The sequence below is a fragment of the Lissotriton helveticus genome, chromosome 8 (assembly GCF_964261635.1).
Source record: "Lissotriton helveticus chromosome 8, aLisHel1.1, whole genome shotgun sequence".
Lineage (NCBI taxonomy): Eukaryota > Metazoa > Chordata > Amphibia > Caudata > Salamandridae > Lissotriton > Lissotriton helveticus.
Genome location: NC_136069.1, coordinates 1,725,669,764 through 1,725,684,762, shown reverse-complemented (window position 1 = coordinate 1,725,684,762; position 14,999 = coordinate 1,725,669,764). Strand labels below are relative to the sequence as shown.

Here is a 14,999-nt window from a genome sequence, read left to right as displayed (position 1 = left end):
GGATTAAAAGAGCATCTGTTCTCAGTGACACTGTAAAATATGTAAAACGAGCAGGAGACCGAGAAGGAGGAAAGGAAAGGAGAAGTGGACATGAAGGAAAAAAAGGTCGGAGGGAGAAAGGAGGAAAATGAAAGAAATGGGAAAAGATTATAGATAGAGAAATAGAAGGCGGAGAGATTTTGCTTTTTACATTTTTCGCATAGTTCACCAATTCCTTGGCCTCTTCGTGCTTTTGGGAAGCTTATCTCCAGATGGATAAAGACAGAAGTAGACAGTGTGGATGAGAAGAGGAGATGGCGGGACATGACGGAGGGCGGGTAAAAGTTGTCAGGGAAGGCAAAAAGATGTTATATAAACTTAGGAAATATACAGAAGGGAGAAGAAAGGGGCGGAGAAGACCGAAAGCGGGCAGGTAAAAAGATACTTGGGAAAGGAAAGATCGACCGTTGGGGAATGTGAGAGGGGTATATAAGAAAGGAAATCTAGAAAAGGAGGACGAGACTGAACGTTTTTAAAGTTTCACTAGGACAAAAACATAATAAGCGGAGGGATGCCTAAAACTTGCAGACCCCTGCCCTCATGTGTATATAACATGGATGTTGCAATAACCAGTGCCTACCTGACACGGCTCCCGCTAACCATTAATGTCCGGCACCCTCGCTGACTGACCCCTTGTCGAAAATGTTAACTATCGGGCTGGCTGGACTGCAGGGGACAGCGGCCAAAACTCCTGCGTGCTCCTCTCCTCACGCAAAACTTCACAAACAAGGAAACAAATCCCCATGGACTGTGGGTGTCCCAAAGCAGGCGGGCACGCCTTGTTTGATGTCACAGGACGCACCACATTGACAGGACTTAGCCGGCAGGCCTGATGGAAAAGTGACGCAGCCTACTCCACATGTGGAAATGTATAAACAATGATGTCAGTGCTGAGCTATGCCTGCCTGGTCACCGCCATCACGCGCCTGGCCATGATCCGACCTGAACCCTTTGCTATCAGTTCCTGGGTTTTCAACAGACAGAGGCATCAAACACGAGCTGACACGAACTGACAATGGGCGGCTGCACACACAAACCGGAACCTCCATAACGCCTTGTGGAGCGTTGCTAGCCGTCCCCGAAACTAGAAGGAAAATGGTGGCAGCAGCTGTGGATAAGCCCCATCCTTTTCAGACTGGGGGGCGTGTTTTTTGTTGAGTGACGTATGACGTCACAGAGAGAAAACAGCAAAACACCCCCCTCAATCCGAAACGGACTGGGCTTAAAGGGACAGACAGAGCTCTTCTCCAATGGCTGGCCGCCGTTTAGTAAGCCAGCCAATGAACTGGTTTGTTTACCTCCCTACTCTAAGACATGATTTCTCGGCCAGCGAGCCTGCGCAAGCGCAGCCTACGCAGGCCGAGACCTAAATACAGCAGTTAGCTGAGTCTACTAAAGCAAACTGAAATAATGAGGTTTTCTACACTGCAAAAACACATTTCAGCACATTTCTACTCTTGCAAAAATGCTTGTTAATTCAGCACAAATATGCTAGTTCAAGACAGATTTTCTAAATTACATATATATTTTATTGTGAGGTTAAATCTAAACTACACATTTTACCTGCATGATTAATGAAATGAGCATTGTTTTAAATGATTTCCTTTGCAGGCCTCTTTCATTTTTTCAGTTTGCTTGTGCCAAAATCTGCGTGCCATTTTAGAAATGCTGTACAAAAGGGTGTGGTGATGGACGGAGCATCAGAACCAATCAAACACTCACACCCAGTCAAAAGATCTGGGTTTGATCCATCACCGTTCTTTAGCCCACTCTGCCACCCTAGTTCAGACATGGCTATATGCAAATCAGTCTGACCCTGTGCCTCATGGGAACAGTCAAGCCCGAGTTGCAAAGCCATGCCTTCCCTGGACCGGAAACAAGCTTCCGAGGACCGGTTTCTGGCATTCCAGCCGTCTTCAGCCCAGCTTGCTTGAATCCAGTGGCAAAGTGAGCAAGGGACTCACGTCTGAGCATACCCTGCCACACTTATGGCGGCCAAAGCGGTACAAAAGGGGGTGTTGATGGACGGAGCATCAGAACCAATCAAACATCCTGGGAACGTCCTGGGAAGCTTGTTTCCGGTCCAGGAAAGGCATGGCTTGGCAGTTCGGGCTGGACTGTTCCCATGAGGCACAGGGTCAGACTGATTTGCATATAGCCATGTCTGAACTGGAGTGGCAGAGTGGGCTAAAGAACGGTGATGGATCAAACCCAGATCTTTTGACTGGGTGTGAGTGTTTGATTGGTTCTGATGCTCCGTCCATCACCATCCATTTTAGAAATGCTGTCTGCAACTTTTTGTCATTTAATAATGCATACATTTTATAGTTGAAATCTGAGCTCAATTACTAGCCAAGCTCTATCCCTGGGCCGTGGGTTTTCATGCAGATTAAACCAGAAGTGCTCCACAGCAGGCTGTGCCATAGATAACTTTGAACTTCCATTGACACCGACTTCTCACTCCCTGGGATGGACAGCAGCATCCAACTGTGTGCCATAGGGGCAGCCTCGCGAGCCGGGGCACCTGGGCGTATGGATCCTCCTTTGATTTGGAGCATTGTCCGGCTGCAGGTGTGCGGTGCTCTGTTACTCTTCCGGGTGTCATTTATGGAATTCTCTCCATGAGACATGGCCTTGAAGTAAGGCCTGCCTTCTTTGTCAGAGATACTCCAGGGAGATGCAATGTAAGTACACAGGATGCATAGGTTCATATTGGAGCATTTCATGACATCTGTTGAGTTGCAGCCTGCTTGGGGCAGCTAGGAGCTAATGCTTGTCCACTCCATGGTCGTGCACTTAAGGGGTTCATTTGTTCTGATCTCAGGTGTCTTCTGAGAGAACCAAGAAAGGAGATGGCAAGAAACAAACCGGATGTTCTTTCACTGCTTAAAGTACAGCTGAGGAACGCGTCAATCGCGCACGTGTCGCAATATTCCAGAGTCCTCCTAGGAGAGGGTCGACTCATCTCAGACAATGCTTCCAATAATGCACTCATTGCTCTGTCCTTCATGGTGCATTTGTTGCCACCAGTTTCCTCACGTTTCACTTCTGTGGTGACTTTGGGCTCCCGAACCCCTTTTAAATAACTGACTAAAACATCAGAAACCAATCTTTCAGAAAGGTTTCCCATAGATCGCGCTGCATCCAAAATATGCCCTCAGGGGCATATTTATAAGCGCCTTTGCGTCACGTTTACACCACACCACATGGTGAAAGAGCGACGCAAACTAAAAATGAGATTCATGACGCCACGCAAGGCCACCTTGTGTGGCCCTGAGTGGCTCAATGAAGCTCGAGTGGTGCAACGCAGCGCAAACCACGGTGTTGCATTACCACGCGCCAGGTAGGCGGTTCCATGGGTGTTGCGTAGGTCTTCCCACACAACATCCATGGATTTTGACGCATTCCCAGAATGACCAAACGTGGAATGTGCTAAAAACCTCCCCTGGTGAGACATGACCAGATGAAATACGTTTGTTTCTCCTCGTGTTGTCCTTTTTGTAAGTGTCCTGCATTCTGCAGCACACACGGAGACAGCCTCAGTACATTGTTTTTGTGCCGGAAGGTGTATCTTCCGGTACAAAAACAGTCCAATTTACAACACAGGCACCCCTGTGCGGTCGTGCACGGGTGCTTCTGTTAGTGCTAGGCAGAGAAGAGGGCCCCAGCGCAGGGGGAAGGCAGGAATGGGCAGGATTGCCTTAAATGTGTTGCATTCCTGCCCTTTTCTTGTCTTGCAGCGCCGCACAGCGCAGTGACTCGCTGCGCTGTGTGCCTTGTCCATAAATATGGCCCTAAGTTTTCGTAGTCAGAATGCGCTTAACACAACTTGGAGGCCACCAAATTTCTCAACCAATAAAAAAGTTACAAAGGCTGGCTAAAAGGAAATAGTTTATGCGAATACGCAGAAGGCAGAAAGGAAGTCCCTATATTAGCCACGAGTTCTAGAATTCTTCAACAATCTTGTAGGCTATTTTTATGTTTTTGAAACTATCTGGTGGTTATATTTAAAATTTTCTAGCAAGAGTAGTAAAACCAGAAACAATGCTGTTGGCCTTCATAGAGCAGACTGAGCCTATGCTAAGGTTACATGAACACGTATGCTAAGGTTACATGAACACGTATGCTAAGGTTACATGAACACGTATTCTAAGGTTACATAAACACGTATGCTAAGGTTACATGATCACGTATGCTAAGGTTACATGAACACGTATGCTAAGGTTACATGAACACGTATGCTAAGGTTACATGAACACGTATGCTAAGGTTACATGAACACGTATGCTGAGGTTACATGAACACGTATGCTAAGGTTACATGAACACGTATGCTAAGGTTACATGAACACGTATGCTAAGGTTACATGAACACGTATGCTAAGGTTACATGAACACGTATGCTAAGGTTACATGAACACGTATGCTAAGGTTACATGAACACATGGGCATAAGCGCCCCGCGGACGGGTGAGCCTTGCTTCAGTCTAGTGCAGAGCATCACTTAGCTCTTCGGATCTGGCAGAGGTCCCCCTTGGATTCCTCTTCTATATTCTATCTTGGAGCTCTCCAGGGGTGGCTTGCTGCAAAAGTGATGGTTTGGTAAGTGAATGATGGAGTGTCTGCATCTGCCCTGGGGAATAACAGGCAGCTGAGGCCTCTCCAAAGGCCCATGTCCATCATTATTGCTTGGTCCATAGTCTATACACTCCCAGAATTCCTCACAATTCACTTCAGCAAATGAGGGGCATTTGAGCCAGTCTCACTGCCACTGCCATTTCTGAGGTCTTACTGGCTGCACTGTGTGTCTAGGTTTGCCTGTTCATGTCACTCCTTATGGGATGCTTCTGCTGCTTGCCGTGGTGGCGGGGATGTTTGTCCCGCCCTGCCTCGGTTGCCAGTGGACGCCGGCTTGATTGACCCTTCAGCTTAGATGCCTTTCAATTGATCTATGTAGCCAGGCTGGGAGATTGTGTTATAGGGCCTAATGTAAACAAAGACAGACCTGTCCTACCTTTACATGTTCTACGCCCTGACTGCGGAATCTCTGCAGTCATAAACTTACTATTAACTCGTAGCTTGTGAGTACCCAAAAAAACTTTAACTTACACAAAAGTTAAAATGTACCTTTATGAATCAGGCACATAGTGTTAACAGTACATTCTGAAGCTCAAATATAATGTACAAGTCATACATTCATTTATGTAACATAAGTGTATAAAGTGTAATAATGTCAATGGGTGTAATAAATACACTGACATAAACCATTAAGAGTCTGAATAGTGTTATCTGGTCACCCAATAATGACACGCTCTGCATTGAGGGGTGTGGAGCTTCGCCTTCAAAGAGTATCAAACAGCCTTCACATAATATATTGTAAAAGAGTGGTAAATGCACAATAACAATATAGTGAGCATCGGGGAAAGTGTCCCCTGCCAGTGATTCTGGCAGAGAGGGCCCATCTTGTGCACACAGCAGCCCTGAGCCAGTCTGAGTCTGGACTGACGCCTCTGTCCCTCTGTCTTTCAGGTGGAATTGCAGCCTACAATTGTGGCCCAAGAAGAGTATCTGATTATGATGACGTGGACAGACACACTATAAGCGGCGACTACTCCAACGACGTGGTGGCCAGAGCTCAGTGGTACCAGCAGAACTGGTAGAGCAAGAACTCAGCCAACGCCGCTCCCTCCTACAGCAGCCGCAGCAGCGGCAGCAGCAGCGGCAGCAGCAGCAGAGCAGCAGCAGCAGCAGCAGCATCGGAGCAGCACCAGCAGAGCAGCAGCAGCAGAGGCGGCAGCAGCAGTGGCAGAAGCAGCAGCAGCAGAGAAGCAGCAGAGCAGCATCAGAGCAGCAGCATCATAGCAGCAGCATCAGAGCAGCGGCAGCAGCGGCAGCAGCAGAGCAGCAGCAGCAGAGGCGGCAGCAGCAGTGGCAGAAGCAGCAGCAGCAGAGAAGCAGCAGAGCAGCATCAGAGCAGCAGCATCATAGCAGCAGCATCAGAGCAGCGGCAGCAACGGCAGCAGCAGAGCAGCAGCAGCAGCAGCATCACAGCAGCAGCATCACTGCAGCAGCATCACAGCAGCGGCAGCAGCGACAGCAGCAGAGCAGCAGAGCAGCAGCAGCAGAGCAGCAGCAGCAGAGCAGCAGCAGCAGAGCAGCAGCAGCAGAGCAGCAGCAGCGGGGGCAGCAGCACAGCAGCAGAGCAGCTGCAGAGCAGCAGCGGCAGCAGTGGCAGAATTAGCAGCAGCAGAGCAGCAGCAGCAGAGCAGCAGCAACAGCAGCAGCAGCAGCAGTGGCAGAAGCAGCAGCAACAGCAGCATCAGCAGCAGCAGAGCAGCAGCAGCAGGAGCAGCAGCAGAGCAGCAGCAGCAGCAGCAGAGCAGCAGCAGTGGCAGAAGCAGCAGCAGCAGAGCAGCAGCAGAGCAGCAGCAGAGAGCAGCAGCAGCAGAGCAGCAGCAGCATCAGCACCAGCAGCAGCAGCAGCAGTCGGGCAAAGAGCTGCATTGTGTTGTCTTCTGGCAAATGTCAATCTTCTTATAGAACTGGGGAAACCCTCTGCTTGCTGGATTGTTGCACAGTGTTGACACTGAACTGGTTTTACTTCCTTGTCCTTGGGGCTGATGATGCTGAGCCTGTTGACCACTCCTGTCCCTGGCTGTGGATCAGAAAGATGCCATCACGTCGCAATTAAACGAGGCATGACATATGTCACTGTGATGGAATCTGCTGATCTGCTGTGTTGTGGTTGGCATTCCTTCATTTGCTGCACGCCATTTCATTTGTTCCAGGTCCTTCACTCATGTGCTCTTGTCCCTGCCCCCACACTGCTGTCGTCTTCGTCCTGCTGGCTTCGGTTTCTAAAAGTTGGGCTATCCTGTAGGACACAAGGTTTTCCTCACGATTATCTGTCTTGCGGCTTTACTTGCTTTTGCAATGTTTGTAATTTCTGCTTTGTTGTACTGATTATGAATGCAAATAAACCGAATTAAACTGGAAACCGGAAAATGAATATTTCAGCATGATGTGACTGTCGCACTCACCACGCATTCACTGGCTCCAGGTTGGAGACCACTGTACAAGCTTTGCAGATACAGTCGCGTCATCCCTGTCCTGGGAGCCTCAGTCACCCCTAATGAGTTCAGTGAGTGAGATATTGTGCTTTCATACTACTTTTATCTGCAACCAGAACGGTCATACCAATGAAAGTTGCTAGGCCAATGTGCTGCAAGAAATGAGGCCTTAAACTGGGCCATGCTTGGTTTTTCATTAGGTCAACTGTAAAATGAATAGTCCACTATTGCACATTGTTGGAAGCCAGCTGTTGGGCCACAACTGGTGAGCAGCCAACGGTCATGACTAGCTGGATTCTGTCCACCGGTTTGAAAGGACGTTCTGCAAAGAGAAAACTTTCATTTCTCTTAAGGACAAGGCACTGCACAGTGTGACACCTGAATGCTTATCCAAATGGGCACCTTGTTATCACCCGACCAGATGTCATTGGTCAACTTCCCATCATTCTGTTTCTGTTCCCATCGAAATATAAATGGTAAATGAGTAGATTTAGGATCAGGAGTTACCAGTCCCGTCAGCGAATGTCTGACATAATATCGACAGACAGAATATCGAACTACAAAAATATCGGAGCAAAAATATCGACATCAAAAATATCGGAATGCTATCTCCATAAAGGTAAGTACAAAAATATCGAAAAAAAAATATCGTAGTACAAAAATATCGTAATTACAAATATCGTTTTTTTAAATGTATTAATAATAATGTACAAATAATTGTAAAATACATATCATTTTACAAATATTAAATAAAAATATTAAAATAAAATTAAAACTAATACATATACATATAAAAAAAATAAAACACTTAATAATTCAATGTAATTTTATTTTTTTTATTGTTATTTAATTGATTTAATGTAATATTTTTTTGTTTTTACCCTGTACGCCTGTACCCCAAAAACCCAAAACTGACCCTGAACCCTAAAAATATCCCTGTACCCCAAAAACCCAAAACTGACCCTGAACCCTAAAAATACCCCTTTACCCAAAAACCCAAAACTGACCCTGAACCCTAAAAATACCCCTTTACCCATGAACTGAAAACTGACCCTGAACCCTAAAAATACCCCTTTACCCATGAACTGAAAACTGACCCTGAACCCTAAAAATACCCCTTTACCCATGAACTGAAAACTGACCCTGAACCCTAAAAATACCCCTTTACCCAAGAACTGAAAACTGACCCTGAACCCTAAAAATACCCCTTTACCCATGAACTGAAAACTGACCCTGAACCCTAAAAATACCCCTTTACCCATGAACTGAAAACTGACCCTGAACCCTAAAAATACCCCTTTACCCATGAACTGAAAACTGACCCTGAACCCTAAAAATACCCCTTTACCCAAGAACTGAAAACTGACCCTGAACCCTAAAAATACCCCTTTACCCATGAACTGAAAACTGACCCTGAACCCTAAAAATACCCCTTTACCCATGAACTGAAAACTGACCCTGAACCCTAAAAATACCCCTTTACCCATGAACTGAAAACTGACCCTGAACCCTAAAAATACCCCTTTACCCATGAACTGAAAACTGACCCTGAACCCTAAAAATACCCCTTTACCCATGAACTGAAAACTGACCCTGAACCCTAAAAATACCCCTTTACCCATGAACTGAAAACTGACCCTGAACCCTAAAAATACTCCTTTACACAAAATTAATTAATATAATTTAATTACCAATTAATTATTAATTAACAATAACAATAAAGTAAATATATTAGCACATTAGCTGTAATTAATTTAATTTAATAATTAATATTATTTTTCCCAATTAATTAAATAAGAATATCAAAAAATTATATATAAAAAAATTACTATAATTAATGTAATCAACTAATTAATATTCATTAATTACCAATTAATTATTAATTAAAATATGTACAAACATATATTAATTAATTAATTATAATTAAATTACTTCCCACCCTATCCCCCTATAAACCCATAACCCGCTACAGAACATATAAAATTACTATAATTAATGTAATCAACTAATTAATATTCATTAATTACCAATTAATTATTAATTAAAATATGTACAAACATATATTAATTAATTAATTATAATTAAATTACTTCCCACCCTATTCCCCTATAAACCCATAACCCGCTACAGAACATATTTATCAATTAATCAATTAATTAAAAATAATAAAAAATTAATTCTCAATTAATTAATTAATAATTCCTACTAATTAATAATTAATTTAACATAATTAAATTACTTCCCACCCTATTCCCCTATAAACCCACAACCCGCTACAGTAGTAAAAGACAATATTTAATTAAATTACATTAAAAATAAATAATAAAACATAATAAATACAATATAATATACACTAAATTTATTTAAAAATTGATATTAGTAACATCAAAGTTATTAATTTCGATATTGTTAACATCGATATTTACAACTTCGATATTACTGATATCATACCAATATCGATATTTAGACTGTCGATATTACTTACCTTCGATATTTTTGTATATCGATATTTAAACTTCGATATTTTGGTATATCGATATTTAAAACTCGATATTTTGTCTGTGTACCCCGTCAGCAATTACGTGATCTGTGGGAACCCTGGTGATCTAGCGGATTTCACTTCAATTTCAGCTGCTCAAAGTGTCACATGCCCATAGGGACATTGTCGTCTTCACTTAGTTAGCATGAGCACGTTGCAGCCTGCCTGCTGCTTTGCACACGTTACTATACGTCTTTATTCTTTTGCAATATTTTCTCGGGCTGCTTTCACATGAAAACTCTTCGCTGTGTTCGCTCTCCGCAGGTTCCTGGGATTATGACTGAACATTATGTGCAAGGTCGAACAACAATGCCCCTTGTTTTTGGTCTGGCCAGTCCCTAGCCCTAAGACAAAATATACTGATGTAGCTTTTATTTTTGACAACGTACTTGGATTTTTAGTGGGATAAACAAATAGGTAGCACACACTTGGAGAGGAATCTTTCCTGGGGAAGAGCGAGACTGCACCTAAGATGCAGAACTACCATCTATAGGCTAAAGTATGAGGCCTGACGACAAAGCCCAGAGATCTTCAGATATATAATAATACTGCTCCGTAGCAAAGGGGAGGGAGGTTAGGCTCCATTGTCTTTCTATGATGAAATCTCCCTTCATGATTTACTGACTAGCTGCTAGGCTGACTATATTTGTACTATGCATTTTCCTTCCTGTTGTGGCACGTATACTGCATGTTAGGGCACCTTAGTTAAAATAAATATTTTAAACTGGTTTGTGTCTCTGTCAGATCTTATTGTGGACAAGTACAAGCGTGCAAGCGAAAGGGTGTGTCTTTTTACCGCGATTCCTGAGAGATCTGGGAGTGTTGTGTTCTAGCCATGTGTAACCACACACACACAATGTTCAGTATTTGGCAGTAGTGAGGAGGCCAGCAGCGGTGCAAGCCATGTGTAACCACACACACACAATGTGGAGTATTTGGCAGTAGAGTAAGTTCCCCTCTCCCGCAGCACAGGTACAAGGAGGCCGGCAGCGGTGCAAGCTAAGATACCACACTGGCAGCAGCATCTAAGCTTATTTCAGGCACCGGATACCCAGAGTACAGAGGCGGGTGAGCCACTGAAGGTTCGAGCCAGATGCCAGGCTGTGGTTCCGCTCGTGGTCCTACTGCCCAAAAGGATCAAAGCTTTCAGGTGGCTTCCTCCTGCTCCCCACGCTCCAACCTCATGCACCAGAAATAAAAGAAAAAGCATTAAACTTTGATGTCCAACAGGTAAGGGAAAGGGATACTAATCCAGTGGCTAAACTATGCAATGTGAGACCAGAAAACCTGTGAAGAATCCTGGCTTGGCCACGTGACCAAATTAGGTGATTCTAGCCAATTACTTTATTTGGACATGCCTCCGATTTGTTATTATTGCATGTGTGCTACAAGGAAATCTCTCTTGTGTTTGACTGAATGGACTATAATGTTGCTTCCTGTAAAATTAGAATATAGCCCACATATAGTGAGCACTTGACAACTCACTTACCTGTTGATTCACTGACGGTGTTGTCGGCAGTGTGGGGAGTGAGTGCATGAAAGTTTTTAAGTTACTATTAAAAAATTATGACTTATAATAAACGTCTCTCAATTCAGTGATATAATCTGATATACTAAGTTGAAACGTTCCAAACAAATATTTTGTTTAAAATTTTGACAACACTTTATCATATTTTTACATAATGTTTGTTGCATGATTTCAATGCCAAATGTCCCCACGGCTCAGCTCCTGCCTGGGCCCTTAGAGTAAAGACAGACCCTTTACTCGGCTCTCCCTGTTCCTTTGTTTGCTCGCTCACCTCTCCTGCAGTATTGTGTACAGCAGTTCCTCGAGTGGCCTTTCTCTCAATATCTCGCTCTGGGGAACAACATCTTGTTTTCTGACATTTCTGGCAGGGTTTCATGGGTCTCAGAAGAGGGAATACATCCTTTACATCGAAACTTTTAAAACGCACTACCATTACGACGCAACTTTTACAACGCAAACCATTACAACGCATAGCGCTGGGGGGGCACTCTAGGATAGGGAATGTATTTAATATACTATCCAACACCTTCCCTACTATCCACGGGGACTGGAGTTGGAATAGTAAATTAAATAAATCACTATCCAGCACCTAAAAGCACTATGCGTTGTAATGGTATGCGATGTAAAAACCGCGTTGTAAAGGCATGCGATGTAAAAGTATGCGTTGTAACGTCATACATCCCTCAGAAGGATATCTATTCCAAATTGCGCAATAGCTTTATTGGGCTATTTACAAACAATCATTAAAGCATCAAGTACTTGATTAAAGAAAATACATCAGTGAATAAGAATACAGCACTAAGATTTAAGAAATTCATCAAAATTCGCCTACATATAGCCATTTTAAGAACTCTTTCTACATTTAACGAAATAAATTGGTTCAATAACACACAGTGAAAGTACAAAGCTGGTTTGTGCGGCTTAAAACCATATCATTTAAGAACCAGTCTTAGAAATGTCCTTGTCAATGATTTATCATATAAGTAAAAGAAGATATAATGTTGTAAAGTTTGCACAGGGGACTCATCAGAAGAGCAAATTAAAATAGACTCAACATCATATTGATTGAGCAGAAAGCAAAGGTGAGATCTCATGGTCCCCAGCTGGAATTTTAACAGAAATTACCTTTCCCAGGGATGTTTAATCCAAGCCGATAAAGTTCCAGGTATGGGAAGGTTTGGGCAATGGCGAAATATCTGAACATTAGTTTCCTGATTTCTCTTTTTCCCTGGATGAAACCCAGAATGACAGACATTGCATCATAACCCAGGTAATATCCGCCTTAGTTAGTCTGTGTGGAAAGGTAAACAAGTCGAGCCTACCAGTAACTTTGGTGGAAACCTCAATGTATTCAAACCAGGAGTCAAGTGACACTCATAACAGACCAAACAATCTAGAATGACAGCCCAGTTAAAGCGCGTACACCTGTTGGTCCAGACTGAAACCCAGAGCAGCAACGGTGAGACTTTATTCAAATCCTGCGCGTAGGAGAGCACTCGTTACTCCTGCAAGAAGGAATAAGGAACCTGACAATCACAAACACAATTGATTCTCTTCAGTTTTTGAGGTTGCGCCCATCCCCGTAACCCCAAACCCCAGCCCAATGTGTTAAAACCAGGAGGCATTAGTGCTTCTAATCTTCCCAATCTCTTGGCAGAATCAAAAAGCCCCCCACGGCTCGGCTACAGCTCTGACATCTGTCAGCAGTACGAGCCAGCCAGCTGCTCCCAGAATCTAAAATGATTCCCAAGTATGGGAAACTCTTGACCTCTTGAGGAAGGTGTGGACGGATGCTGTGTCACCGGCTCTGGTGTTAGGACATAACTAGATGAAAAAGAAGAATTATTGAGCAGTTTGGAGAAATTTTGGACTTATAACTAAAGAAATGAAAAGATACAAGGGAGAACAACCCAAGATAAATAATAGAAGAGAGGGCGAATACCACAGTAAAGGAAGAAATACTGATAAAAGAGTGAACAACTAAAGAAATTAAAAACCGTGTCGAACCCATACCTAATTTATGCTGTAAAAAGCCACTAGAATATACAGTCGAAAAAGAAAAATTATAAACAGAATCTCTGGCTGTGAAAAGATAAAGACGTTATACCCAGAAAGGAATACTCCTGGGTTTAGAGATCCCTATGCAATATTCTGATGGGTCCTGAAGAAGGTGGTTTCCAATATCGTTAATCCACCGAAACGCGTTGACCAAGTCTATTATTTGAATCCTACGGAACGTAGTGAATCCATTGTGATCAATAGATAAACAACTGAAACTTGTTAACTCGTACAGATGGAGTGTATATTAGTGAGGAGTATGCATGTAGTATGTATGTATGATGTTGGTTGCATGTTTTCTCTAGCCAGGTGTGTATGTTAATCATTAGTGGTTTTATGTGCAAATAACTTTGTAATATTGTAATTTTGTAAAAGAACTGTGTTTGATGTATAAAATGACCTCTTCATGAAAGAAAATAGTGTAAAAAAAAGAAAAAAAGAGAAACAAAGGACTATATAAAGATTAATGAATAAAATGAAATAAGAAAGTGAAAAAGAAATAATAGTTTTTTTGGTATTTATTAGTGCCTAATGTGGAATCTGTGATATGGATCCTTAAAATAAATGGGTCGTGAGGGAGAGTTCTAATAGTTTTGAACTCTTGACCTTCTTCATAGGTTGCCCTTTCACTCGAGTAATACCTGCTTTGCTAGTTTTAGGACCACAAAGCATAAAGGTGTTTTTTTAGATGTTCATCTCAAGGTCTAAGTTGTCCATAAATGGCACCCACTGTAGTGTAGTTCCTATTTCCCTAATAGGCTCTGCGCATTGGAATAATATACCCTATAGATTTGGCATAGGACTGAGGTCAGTATGCCCCTATCGAGTATATTAAACGTAATTACTTTGTGCCGGCTAACTCAGAGGCCACTAGAAACTGTTTGTAAACAAGAAGGGAGTAGTTTCTGGCAATCGCATAAACATGACAACTTTGTTTCCCTTTAGAATCGGAACACTCTCAGAATCGTGGAAACAACAGATAACAGTTTCACTCAGCTAATAGTGCATGCTTAGTTTTGTAGAACCGGCTTTTTGGAGACTCCCCCACTAGGAGAGTCAAAGCCAGTGGTGCAGGGGACACCTAGAATCTACGGGGTTCTTCTTGCTCAAATCATACATTACCAAGGAGACCAGGACAACCAGCTGTGGAGGGAAGTAAGTTATTTATTAGCTCGAGCTAAGGACAGAGGTCCCAGAATGGTACAAAGACAATTCTACGGAGACTGCTGTTTTACTCCACAGCTTACACATATTTATAGCGCTAGCCACGCCCATCTGTACAATACACAGTTCCACATTTTGATAAGTTCCTCATTCTGACAAGTTCTTCGTCAGTCTTGTGGTGCAATCGTGGTCAGGGGACATCTGTTCTCTGATTGCACAATGTCCGCAGCCGCGTGCTTCCTTGTCCAACTGGTGAGGTCATGAGGCACAGCCTCGTGCTTCCTCTATCAGTTGGTGTGGTCACAGGGCACAGCCTCGTGCTTCCTCTATCAGTTGGTGTGGTCACAGTGCCGATCCTCGTGCTTCCTCTATCAGTTGGTGTGTTCACAGTGCACATCCTCGTGCTTCCTCTATCAGTTGGTGTGGTCACAGGGCACAGCCTCGTGCTCCCTCTATCAGTTGGTGTGGTCACAGGGCAGCTGGTCGTGACAGGCTGAGTTACCAACAATGGACAGGATGTGGCTGAGTCTCTGGCACAACTGGGGGGGTGGGACACACAGGCAGCTTCTCGGAATCGGCTCGACCACAAGGGGCACGGAGGGT

General features: G+C 43.5%; 1 pseudogene; it reads left to right on the top strand.

Annotated features, from left to right (window-relative positions):
* The window catches only part of LOC144772189 (lysozyme g-like), an 87,914-nt pseudogene extending 82,217 nt beyond the window's left edge, over positions 1-5,697 (top strand).
* Positions 5,698-14,999: the final 9,302 nt, after the last annotated feature.